This window comes from Camponotus vicinus, unplaced genomic scaffold (genome assembly GCF_025532165.1).
Source record: "Camponotus vicinus isolate PSW18456_S1 unplaced genomic scaffold, iyCamVici1.0 SCAF_1, whole genome shotgun sequence".
Taxonomy (NCBI): Eukaryota; Metazoa; Arthropoda; class Insecta; order Hymenoptera; family Formicidae; genus Camponotus; species Camponotus vicinus.
This window is the reverse complement of record NW_028141945.1, coordinates 16387449-16399883: the sequence shown is the minus strand read 5'-3', so window position 1 is coordinate 16399883 and position 12435 is coordinate 16387449.

Genomic DNA, 12435 nt, shown 5'->3' with positions numbered 1-12435 from the left:
AACATAACCCGACGGTCTATTTTATATATTATTATTATTATTTTTTTATATTGTATACTTTTTATTAAACACACATTTAAATAAATTATATATATATTTTTAATTGTAACAAAATCATGACGTAATTTTTCTTCGCACACATTTCCATCCACCCAATCCTTCAAAGAATACTTCTATTTATATTGTTTGTTAACTGGTAATATTGTATAATATCTCAAAAATGTGTTGTTATCTCGCTATGATTCACAGATTGCTCGAAAACGTCGGACCCCGAAATATCTCAAAATATAAGTTTATGACTAATATTGTATACTTGCGATAATACAGAGAGAAAGAGAGATAAAAGGGATAAAGAGATAGATAGAGGGATAGAGGGATGGAGAGGGAGAGAGAGAGAGGGATAGAAATATAAAGGGATAAAGAGAGAGAGCGAGAGAGAGGGAGGAATAGAGAGAGACCCAAAATCTTCTTCATAGGAATACCGCCATTTTTGTTTATACGTGCGTCCCCCGCCCCGCAGCCCCCGCGCCATCGAAATTCCCTCCGTCCCGCGTGACGTCATCCCCCCTCCATCCTGCGTGACGTCATTCCCCCGCGCCGCTGAGATCCCCTCGCCCCTCACCCCCCTGAGATCCCTGCGTTAGAATTCTCCTAGTGCCAACTACTTTTGTACGTGCGATGAAAAGTTTACGACGTAAACTCTAAACTATAAGCTGAAAAGAAAGTATGGTAAAAGGAAGGGAGAGAGAGAAAGAGATGTAATTTATGAGGACCACGACGGGTGTCGGGGACAGCGATTAATTATGTTCGCGAAGAGGCGACTGTTATTCGTGTTGCGGGTCTCCTTAAACTAAGGGCCACTTTTGTTTCGCCTATCATCACTGAAAGCCACTTTCTTCTTTCGCCACCGATCAGCCAGATCGTTAGCGAAGAAAGGAGATAAAAATGCGTTTTGCGCTGCAAAAATGCCGATCGAAATATCACTGAGACATTCTGAAAATTATTAATGTCAGATGCACGTTCATTCGTTCTCTTTGGATACTTTTAGCTTTATTTCTCTTAACATGAGTTACCCGACCACTTCAGAGTACTAAAGATCACTATCGCCGCTGATAGAACCAGAGGATATCTTAAAAGCCGGATATCTACATTAGTCATGTCGGATCTTAAAGTCAGAACCGAGGAAAATGCGAGGTAACAAGTGTAAATTCTTTTCCCAGATTCTCCTTCAAATTAAAATTAATTGCATAAATGACGAAATATTGATTTAGAAAAAGGAGACTCGAAAAATTGCTCGACATTATTTTTCGAAAATCTTTTCACGTCAAATCTGTCGTTAATAAATATCGCTGCTATGATCGTTGGATTACATTTCAGTTTCTCAATTCTAAAGTTACGCTAAAAGAGGCAAGTAAATCTACTAACGTTTAACTTTGCAAAGTGAGTTTCTTGACTCGAGACAAGTGCACGATATAAAATCGTAATTATAGTCGAACTCCCGCGGCATTCATTATTAGAAAACTAAGTTACGTTCTATCCGTTTGTCGATCCATGGGAACTTGGCAACGTACTTCGTAATCGAAGATCCTAATATATATCGTCTCATGTCGTTAAACGTGCTTTCGTTTATTCTGGCAACAGTTGAAATTGTATACTAGCTTTCAACTTTCCAGGATATTATTGTATTAAAATCATTGTCTTCACCAATGATAATTAAACCTATTTAATCGAAACGCTACATTTCTGCCCTAAATGCACCGTTTGCGGAGAGAAAACGCTGATGAAATAAATCTAAGCCAGAGAAATAAATTCTTTCAGTCTTGTAGCGGACAAAAATTAATATTTGGTCAGATGCAATCACTTCTCTTAATGAAGGAGAGTGAGGGAGAAAAGCAGAAAGGAGAAAAAGCTATACACATTTCAGTTAAAATCTTGTACAAAATTTATTCTGCAGAAAAATTAAACAATAAAATAAAATTAAATAAATTAAATTAAACACAAGTTTAATCCTTAAGATTCTGCAAAATAAAATCCTTTCTCTCTGGAGTATATTAATATAAATTATAATAAATAATATAAATGTGTAATATTTATAATTTTAAGTGACACGTTTTATTCTTTCTGAATTGTACGATATTTCGATCAAGGATAAATCGGTTTCGAAGACGTTCATTTTATATATCTCGTATACACTCATCTTTGTAAAACCGCGAAATTGATCGTAGTGTGTTAGAGCGGAAGGACGCGGCGGGCTCTCGGCCGAATGCATGCACTTACCGTATTCTATCGCGGTATCCCGGGACACTGCCATGGTCGGAAAAATTCATCTCTCATGTGCGACGCGCCGTGCACTGTAAAAAGAAAACGAGCCGAGTGGAAAAGAAAAACGGCCGGCGTGCAATGTCGAGTGTACCACAGCATCACACATCTCGGACCATTAGCGGCTCGCTAACCCCCACCCACAGTGTTGTCTCACAGATGAAGTTTCATTTCCCGCAGACACCGAGAAGCAGGGGGAGGGCGAAAAAGAGATGAAGAAAGCTGGCGCGATACATCGAAAGCTCGGATTTTGTGACACGTTTCACGAGTTCCTCTCAAGACGTAAGTATCTCTCGCGATCTACCCTATAGTTGGTCATATTCGTGGACACACTCTTACAATTTGCGAAGTGTCTACTTGACACGATTTGTTCCCATGCTAATAGCCTGCTTGTTTTTTAAATATCCTAGTCACCTTCGTTTATACGCGACAGTCTTTAATCTGTTAATAAGTGTAATTAAATTTTCAAATTTAAAAATATTATAAAATTAAAAAATAAAAATCGCTTTTTGATTTCTTTTAATTTGTGACATAGGAATTTTGACAAACCATGAGAAAAATAATCGTGCATTAGCTAATTGTCGGCTGCTTGTGAATTGTGGTACGTTTGGTAATTTAATTGATAATAGGTCCCGCGGGATCATATAATACTATGGTGCATTAAAGCAAATTAACGAGTGAGTCCCATGGGAATCGTGAGAGCCTTGCTTTATTTATCGAAGATACACTCGGGCTATGCGACTGTGACAAATAAAAATCTATTAGGCTCACTTTCGAAAGCATGCAACGCGCATTAAACATAAATTCTTATACAATTAATGCGAAGGAGAAATTAAAGACGCCTGCGGACAATTCAAAATTATATTATATTATATTTATTTTATATCATTTCATATTTCTCGCGTGATATTATACGACATATGAGAAAAGGAAACAGATCGATTATTTGATTAAAACTTGCCGGGGAAACTTTCACTCAGTTTGATAATTATCGACGTAACGATGCCGCGTCCAAAATAGTCTGATATTGTATTCGCGTTACGAAGAATTTCGAGACTTCGCCCAAGTTATTATTAATCCCGTTCCTATCGGGCTCCAACATCTGGGCCGCGTTCAAAATTTCGAGACAACGCCTGCTTTTAATTAACGCGTGTACCGCCAGTCAGCTTTAATATACAGGGTGGGCCATTTTAATTTATGCACCCAAATTTCTTTGTACCTAAGACAGATACGGAAAAATGATTCAGACAAAAGTTTTATGGTTTCGAGGGGGCCATAAGATGGTATCATTGGTTTGACCTTGAAGAGTTATTTGAAGGTCACATGAAGGTCACCTTTAATTTCTTAAATGGAACCTACTATTTGTCATTGCACATTCTTGTAGCTTATCTCGAGAGCTTTCCAAAACACTATAATTAAGTACTTTTTTGTTAAGTACTTTTTGAGTTATGAGGCTTGAAATAATTTCTTAATTTTACATAAACCGTAAAATATCTTGTAAAATATTCATTTTTCGATTATCTTACCTTAATACTTTTATGTACAAAATAATGAGAGGAATCAATTGGTGTAAAGAAAACACATAGTTGTTTTTAAGAAAAAATATGAAATTGTTAATTGCAAATTACATATTTTTTCTTAAAAACAACTATGTGTTTTCTTTACACCAATTGATTCCTCTCATTATTTTGTACATAAAAGTATTAAGGTAAGATAATCGAAAAATGAATATTTTACAAGATATTTTACGGTTTATGTAAAATTAAGAAATTATTTCAAGCCTCATAACTCAAAAAGTACTTAACAAAAAAGTACTTAATTATAGTGTTTTGGAAAGCTCTCGAGATAAGCTACAAGAATGTGCAATGACAAATAGTAGGTTCCATTTAAGAAATTAATGGTGACCTTCATGTGACCTTCAAATAACTCTTCAAGGTCAAACCAATGATACCATCTTATGGCCCCCTCGAAACCATAAAACTTTTGTTTGAATCATTTTTCCGTATCTGTCTTAGGTACAAAGAAATTTGGGTGCATAGATTAAAATGGCCCACCCTGTATACTCCACTGCATGCGATGCGCATGGAATTGATAGAACGTGAAAATATTTGCTTATCATTGATAAATTTTGATCGGCTAATCTATGTGAGGAGTGTATTACTTTGTCAATATTTTCTTCCAATTACTAAAACAAAATTAAACAGTTTTAAACCTATTAATTAACATCAATTAACAGGTAATAGAATTCAATCTATCGAAGTTTGTTTTAAAGTAACATTTTAAAGATTCAAGATAATAGATAATAGATATCGAGAGAACACGATTTCGATATAACATATTTATTACACTTATATTCCAGACATTCCAATCTCTTTCCGAATCACGTACTTCGGTCTCCCTAAATCTGACACGCGTGTAGTCACGCCACTATTATCACGTACACGCGATCGAGTGCTTAAGCTATGTCCACATGATCGACCGGTAATTAATTCTTGATCGAAATTACACGTAGCCACTGCCAGATTATTTATGACGCTGGCGAATACCTGATGCAATTATGTTGGAGCATTAGATACAATATAGCTAGTTCCTCCTAATTGTTGTTTCATCACAACCTCGATATCTGTATCTATCAAAGTGCAAAATTAGTAGGCACTTCTCGTAACGTGACGTGAGATGAATAAAGTGTTTTATGCAAAAAGAATCTTAAGCCCTGGGACCCCTCTTGCGCCTACGTTCTCAATCGTAAAACGTCGAGAACGTGAGGGTACAATAAGGTTCATTTGCATATCACGGGGAAAGCAAGAAAAGTATGAAAAATATGGTCACTTACACACACGCCGTGCTTTTCCCTCGTACAATTAACAACGGAGCATGCATAGGAGCGACCGTTTGTGCACACGCGAGTGTGTAACGGATCATAATGGTACCGTGGCGGCTGCCGTGACGCTGTGTTTTGTCCCTAATCAAGCTTGCAGCACCGCCATTGATGACCTGGCGCACCACGCAACACATCACGTGCAATAACGCAACGAAGGATGTTATTCGCGGCGGCTTCTCGGACCCACCGTCGCGGATTTCATCGTCTCGCTGTCACTCTGTTCATCGTTAAGATCATAGCGTCTTGCTTACATACGGTCGTTTGCAGGGTGTGAAACCGGGTTCGTCGTACAAATGGCTTCTAGGAAAGCCTTGCGTGGTGTTTTACGAGCGTGAATAATCATCACTCCGTAGATAATTCTCTTGCTACCTTTGTATGTACGCTATTGATGTCGCTATTGATTGTCGTCTATTGATTCAGCGAGAGCAGTCTATGATTGAGTCATCAATTCTTTCAAATTTCGCGAATTTAAGTAAAAAGTTTGATTGCATCTAGGAATTATATATTTCAGTTTCTAAGAATTATATATGTCAAGGCTTTTTTTTTCTTTCATTTTTATCCTCACTTCTTCGATCGACTAAAGCATATTGAATGATTATGTTAATGTTAGATCAAGATATTAATTGAATACGAGGTTAGTTGGATAGTTAAATTGTTAGATAGTTAGGTAGTTGGATAGTTAGATAATTGAATAGATAGATAGTTAGATAGTTCAATAATTAGATAGTTGGATAGTTAGATAGTTATTTTTAAAAACAGGAGAAACTAACAAGATTTCTCGTGGAATTGATATTTCATGTTTTTTGCGAGTGTGCGCGTTAAATGTGGACGGATGAATCTCTGTTCAATCTCTCGTGGCATATCGTCGACAGCTTGGCATACAAACGTGCCATTACGCAGGACTGTTCCAATGGGTGAGTTTCCTGAACTAAACCGCGGCTTCGAATCGCGTGCACGACGATTCGTCGGGTTCGTCACACATCTCAGTCTCGGAGGAGACCCTCGGTCGCACGTTCGTCATTAATGTTGCCGTACCAAAGCGCCGTCATGGTTCGCGGGTGGTCGCTCGAATAACGGAATCGGTCCTTTTATTTCTATTCTAGCGCCGTCTTTTGTAATCATCACGCTTTTATTCTAATTTTATAACTAAAAAGTTGTGAGACAATATAAGTACATTACACGACATTTGCATATAATTCGCTCAACATTGATGTATAAATTATAAACATTTTACATAACATTGTGACACTTGCACCAGAAATTCAATGAAGAAATATTAGATATTAAAAAAACAATTTCTAGCATTCATATATGCAAAATAATGTGCACAAAAAATATTATAAATCTTTTAAAATATTAAAAATATTTTAAATATTTTTTGTAATAGCTCTCTTGTACAATTTTTCACTTGCAAGGAATGTCAGTATTTCTCGTATCGGTGATACGTCAAATACATAAATATCATGTTTGATATAGAATCGGGAATCGAAATATCTTTATATAAGAATAGTTTCGTGCTACATGTCGATCCAACTTTGGTATTTCTTTAACTATTTCCGTAGCATTGATTTGCCTCGTTTCGCTGGTGCAAAATTGGCGGTAAAGTAGCGCACTTCCTTTGATGGCTATAAAAGAGAAGGCAATCGATTTATTCACTTGGAACATTCAATTAGACAAAGGGACTTTCTGAAAAATCGCGCGCCATTCGGTAATTTAAGCGCGAGCGTACATTTTCGCAAAATGAGAGCAGATTAAAGTTTCGACGGAAATAAACACATACTTCCGTAGCGATCAATCTAAGGGTTGAACGTAAAGAAAAAAGAGAAAAAAGGATGACGTTCATCTTCCTTTACTCTTTTCCATCTTTCCAGCGGACGTTTAAGCTCATTTCCAACTTTCTCGTTTCTAGGTAAATTGATTTTTTTCATCGCGAACCTGTAGGGCGAATATAAAATCACTCTGAAATGAAATACGGTCGACCCAAGAGCGTAAATCAAAATTTCACATCACTCGAAAATGAGCTGTCGTTTAATAGTTCGAAATTTCCTCGATGTCGTTAATAATATGCGCAATTCGCTCACGTTATACTTTAAAAAAAATTGTAGCACGGATTCGAATAAGAGATAACATGAGTACATTATGTTAGAATTAAGGGGTAGCTAAGCTAATCTCTCTCGAATCTACATATTGCTCCGATAAAAGTAAGGGTTACTTTGCAATTCAAATATATTTTTTACCGATACATTATATAATTTGTGTGAATTTCGAGGATCGCTGGTTGCATAAAATGAAAAAGAACGGACTTGAACGGCCTTATAATCGCGATTATAAGCATTATTATATTGCTAATAATTCTGGAACGTGAAATTCACTCCTCCTCTATATATTATAAATGAAATAATTCGTTTAAATAAAATGTTCATATGTATTAAATGTAATATATCCCTTACACATTTCATCTTTCGCTTAATTAACGTTGTTATATATTAGAAACGTTTGGTTTTCTCTGTCTTAACAACGCAAAAAGATAGAAGCGACGAGAGGTAAAATGAAACCTTAATTAATTAAAATTGAGATATGTGTATAAATACAAATCTTAGTAATAAATCCATATAATAATTCCATCTTTTAGTAATAAACCATATTCATACTTTAACAACGTGCGGCATATTTATTAATACTCGATTACACGGAGAATGTTCGCCAAGCGTGTAGACAGGTTGTTTCGTTAATAGGCTGCATGTTTTCTCTCTGTAATTTATTTAGAAGTGTATTGAGTGGAATAGCATGTACAAACAGAAAGGTCCTTTGCTTTCCTTTCTCATGCCCGTGTCATACGATTGTCCATTCGTGTAAAAGTCGCCTCTATCATTGATTAATGCTCGATGTTCGAATTAATTCTGCTCCGAAAAAAAATACCGATTAATTCTAAAAGTAATAATCAATCATTTATAACCGGATTCAACTAATTATAAGCATTACTAAATATTTTATCGTTATTAAACATAATTTTCCGCGATTAAAGCAAGCTCTGTTCGATGCTATTGAACGAGGACGTTGGCGTATAAAGAAGAGCCGGTAGTTTTAGTGGCGTTATAATGGGGCAATTTTCGCTCGTTATACGACACTAATTATGATTGGTCGCGTCGAAGAGTAAAATTAAAGCTTCGTAGCGCAAACAGCTCTGGCAAATAATTTATTCTTTCATTTCATTTCTTCGCCCGCTCACCGGCTCTGTTTATAACTCTTGCCGCCACCGGTGAAGATTAAAATGGTCCGAGATAATGAGAACTGTGTGGCAGACCTTTGGTATCTCCTGTCTTTCTCTCTTTCTTTCTCTTCTATTTTCTCCTACCTTCCTCACGTCACACTTTTCACAAGGAAATTCTTCGTATTACTTTCCCTTCACGAACTGAAAACCGTTCTTTAGATTATTCTGTGATTGCCGAAAAAGAGTCGCAAGGTCTTTCGAATTTTTAATCGCTCCCACAAGCATTTGTCTGTGTAATTATGATTATCGATAACTTGAAAACTATAATGTTGCCTAATTGCAATTGTCGCAGCTTAAAAATCGTTTTTAGTCAAATATTAATATATTGTGACGAGCAAAATTGTTTAACATGCGTGCACATGTTTCTATCGCATGTAGGATATTTGTGCATGTTTTGCGCACTACTATTTATATTTACCTAATTAATATTGATTCATTAATCAGCTGGAAGTGATTGAAACATGCGGTCACGTAAATTCACCATTCCAGCCCTATGTAATCTTTAATCTATCCGTGCTGTTTTAATTTACTATGAAATATTAATTTCATAAAACGTCATTTCATAAAAACGTCAGTAACGTAGCAAAATATTATATTGCTTTTATAATAATTAATTTAATTTCATTCCGCTATATAAAATTCATTTTAAAAAATTTACTATTTATATTCTTATTTTAAAATTAATATAATATGTTCCTACATGTAATATATTATCAAACAGTCATTTTATTAAAAACTTTAATTATAATTAAAAAAATTAATAAATAAATGTGTTTCTCGTTTTATGTAAATTGATTTTATATTTATAAAGTACAATTTTAATTGGATGAATCTAAAATCGTGCTGTATATTTGAAAAACATTTTTTATTTGATCTTGATAATTTATTAATAATTTATAAAATAAAGTAATTTCCGATTATATACGTACGTATAAATATATGTTCTGATTATATATATATATATATATATATATATATATATATATATACACATCAAATAAATTAAGTATAATATTGGTTTTGTTCCTGAAGTGCTTTACATATGCTTTTATTGAACGCGAATTAATTAATTGTGCAGGAAACAATGTTCTCTTACGCTACCGCGACCAAAGTTAATTTTGTGAAGAGCATTGATCAATATCCGCGCAATAATAAAATTGAACGTGATATAAAATGCAAATGCGGTTAAAAAGGACGTACTGCATTTATTTCACCGATGCATTTTGTGGATTACCGAGTGATGTGTGCAACAAAAATCTGTATCAGAGGATTACAGTACAACTATATTACTTTAATTTTTTTGCAATCGTTTTCCAAAATATTTTTTTATATTTGATTAAAAATTTTTATCCAAAACAACATTTAATTAATGATAACATGAATCCTCCAATGTTTTGAATTATTTTTTGCGGATTTTAAAATGTACCTTTAATGTATAAATATACCTGTGGTACATGTATGCATGACACTTTCGAGAATGTTTTAACTACTAACGAGAAAAAAAAAACATACATATATAAAAGTAATATGCAATTGCTTTTATGACCTCACGTTATATGGAAAATTTTTTTTAGCAAAATTCAAAGATGCATAATAACATCTCTGTTAATAACATCGATCTCATAAACTTTATTAGGAGCGATAATATTATATCTGCATGAACCGGGCATCCATGAAATAATCAGAGATCAGGGATCAGACTTGCAATTAGAAATACCTCTCGTTAACTTCTACACGTTGGACGCAACGAAATGAATAAACGAGATTAATGATATTAGGAGTAGACTCACGAGGTGTACACTATTTAGTAGTAGTACTATTTCGTGTGTTTTTATTTTACGATCAAACAGGAAAATCAAGTTATTTTTTTTCCTTTAGTCATCTCGTGTGTTACGTTATGCATCGAGTTAATCGCAAATGTTTGCGTTTCAAACAGCGATTTTAAAAGCCTCGGTAGTGCCCAGAAAATTGAGAATTTATGCACGCATTTGCCCCACCACAGGTAGCGACCTACCTTTCGAAACGATATTATGCGTGTTTTAATAACAGAATAATTATGACGTCCATGACTCGGCAATAAAATTTATAGATGAAGCTTATCATTAATGAACCATAAAAAATCAACGTAAATGTTAATTAGTATAATCATCAAGACATTATTAAAATGCGAATGGGAAAGGCGTTCGCTGCAAAACGATTTGTTAAATCAAGCGAGAAACTGATGTGGAGATTGTAAATTATGATCGGTATTGTTAGCGCTCTCTCTAGTCTTGCAATTAGATACTCTCTAGATACCGTCAAGCTTTCTCTCCAGAGTTTGACACAATACTCGATACAATTAATTTCGAGATCGCGAAGACAAGGCACTCAGGATCGTCTCATGTCGATGTTACCCACATCTCGCACACGACATTGACGTACAGCGAGGCGAAAATGGGCGCGGCAGTGATGTTTCCTTGGCGTTACAACGCTATGGATAATTGGTTCTAATAGACGCTCCAGGGCTGATTGCCGTTGCCAACAAGAGGTTACCGATGAGAGCCTTTCTTTCCCTCTTTCCTCCTCACTTGGGCGAAGGCCGATACATTTCTATAACTGCATATACACACTGCGGCACACGTTCGATCTTCGTCGCTTGTACACGATGTCCCATTACGTTACGTGCACGCTAACCGTTACATTTATACCCGCCGGCCGTTTCAGAAGTAATGGCCAATCGTCTCTGACATTGCGCGCCCGAGAGAACCAGATCGGCAAGTAGACAGTCCAACAAATTGCAGTCATAATGAACTATAATAACGAACTAGGTCGCGTTACTTCTCGCGATTTCACAAGTCGCATTGATCCCTCGCGCGAGAAAATCCGATCTTGATACATTATTGATTAGAATCGTACTCTTTATGCAGCGGTCCGATAAAATTTGAGTCGACATTAAATCGATAGAAAAATAGGAAGCAAACGGAGAAATTGTTTGCGAAATAATCGGAGACTTTATAGTTTCATCATAGGTGGGAATGTCATAAGCAGTAAGTCTTATTCCGCGCTCAATGAAGTTCAGAATAACTGCATATTTCGATTTTATCAAGATCGAGAAAATACGCTGAACGAAAATCTTGAAACTTTTGAGGTGGCACTGAAGGCGACTTGGTGCTCGACATTCGGGCCAGGCTGCGTCATATCCTTTTACGACCGTCATAGCCCTCCTTGATAAGTTCGCAATCGATATTTTGTGTCGCGGAACTTCGCCGACACGTGTAACGCCAAAGTTTGTCTTGGCAAGATATCATTTTTTTTATTTACTATTTATTGCTTGTGTTTCGCGACTGTTACGATATTGCGGATGTTGGAAGAAAGAGGTATAGTTATTTATTTATCTTTCAAGTCAGAAATTTAAGTGCAAAAGAAAAAGAAATTCGAGTTTTTCAAGTTATGTATTTTATTTAATTTTTTATGTGTGCATATATAATATTATATAATATAATATATATTGTCAGGCAATACTTTTCTTATTTTTTTAGTTTTGAGTTTGTATATGAAAATTATGTATACACGAATTAAAAAAAATATATACATTTGGCGGGTTTCTTAAGTAATAATTTTTCATTTCGACTTACAAGCTTCACACGTTACTCAGTTTTTCATGACGATTTGCAGCGGACGATGCAATTTTCATATTGTGATATGAATCACTGTTAGCGCCGTAAGAGCTCATATGAAACTTTGTGAAGACATGTAGAGCAATATTCAAAATTCTGCAATAACATTCCTACCATTCTTCACGTCACTGAATTTCCGTGATGCCTTTGTTCGGTGATATTGAATATCGTTTGATCGAGATTATAGTCATATTCACGATTTTACATAGTCAGAGGTATTTCAAAATTACACGCGATTATTATGCAATTATCGGTGGAGGAAATTAAAAATTAAATCAATCATACTAAATCGCCGAATAAATCGTACA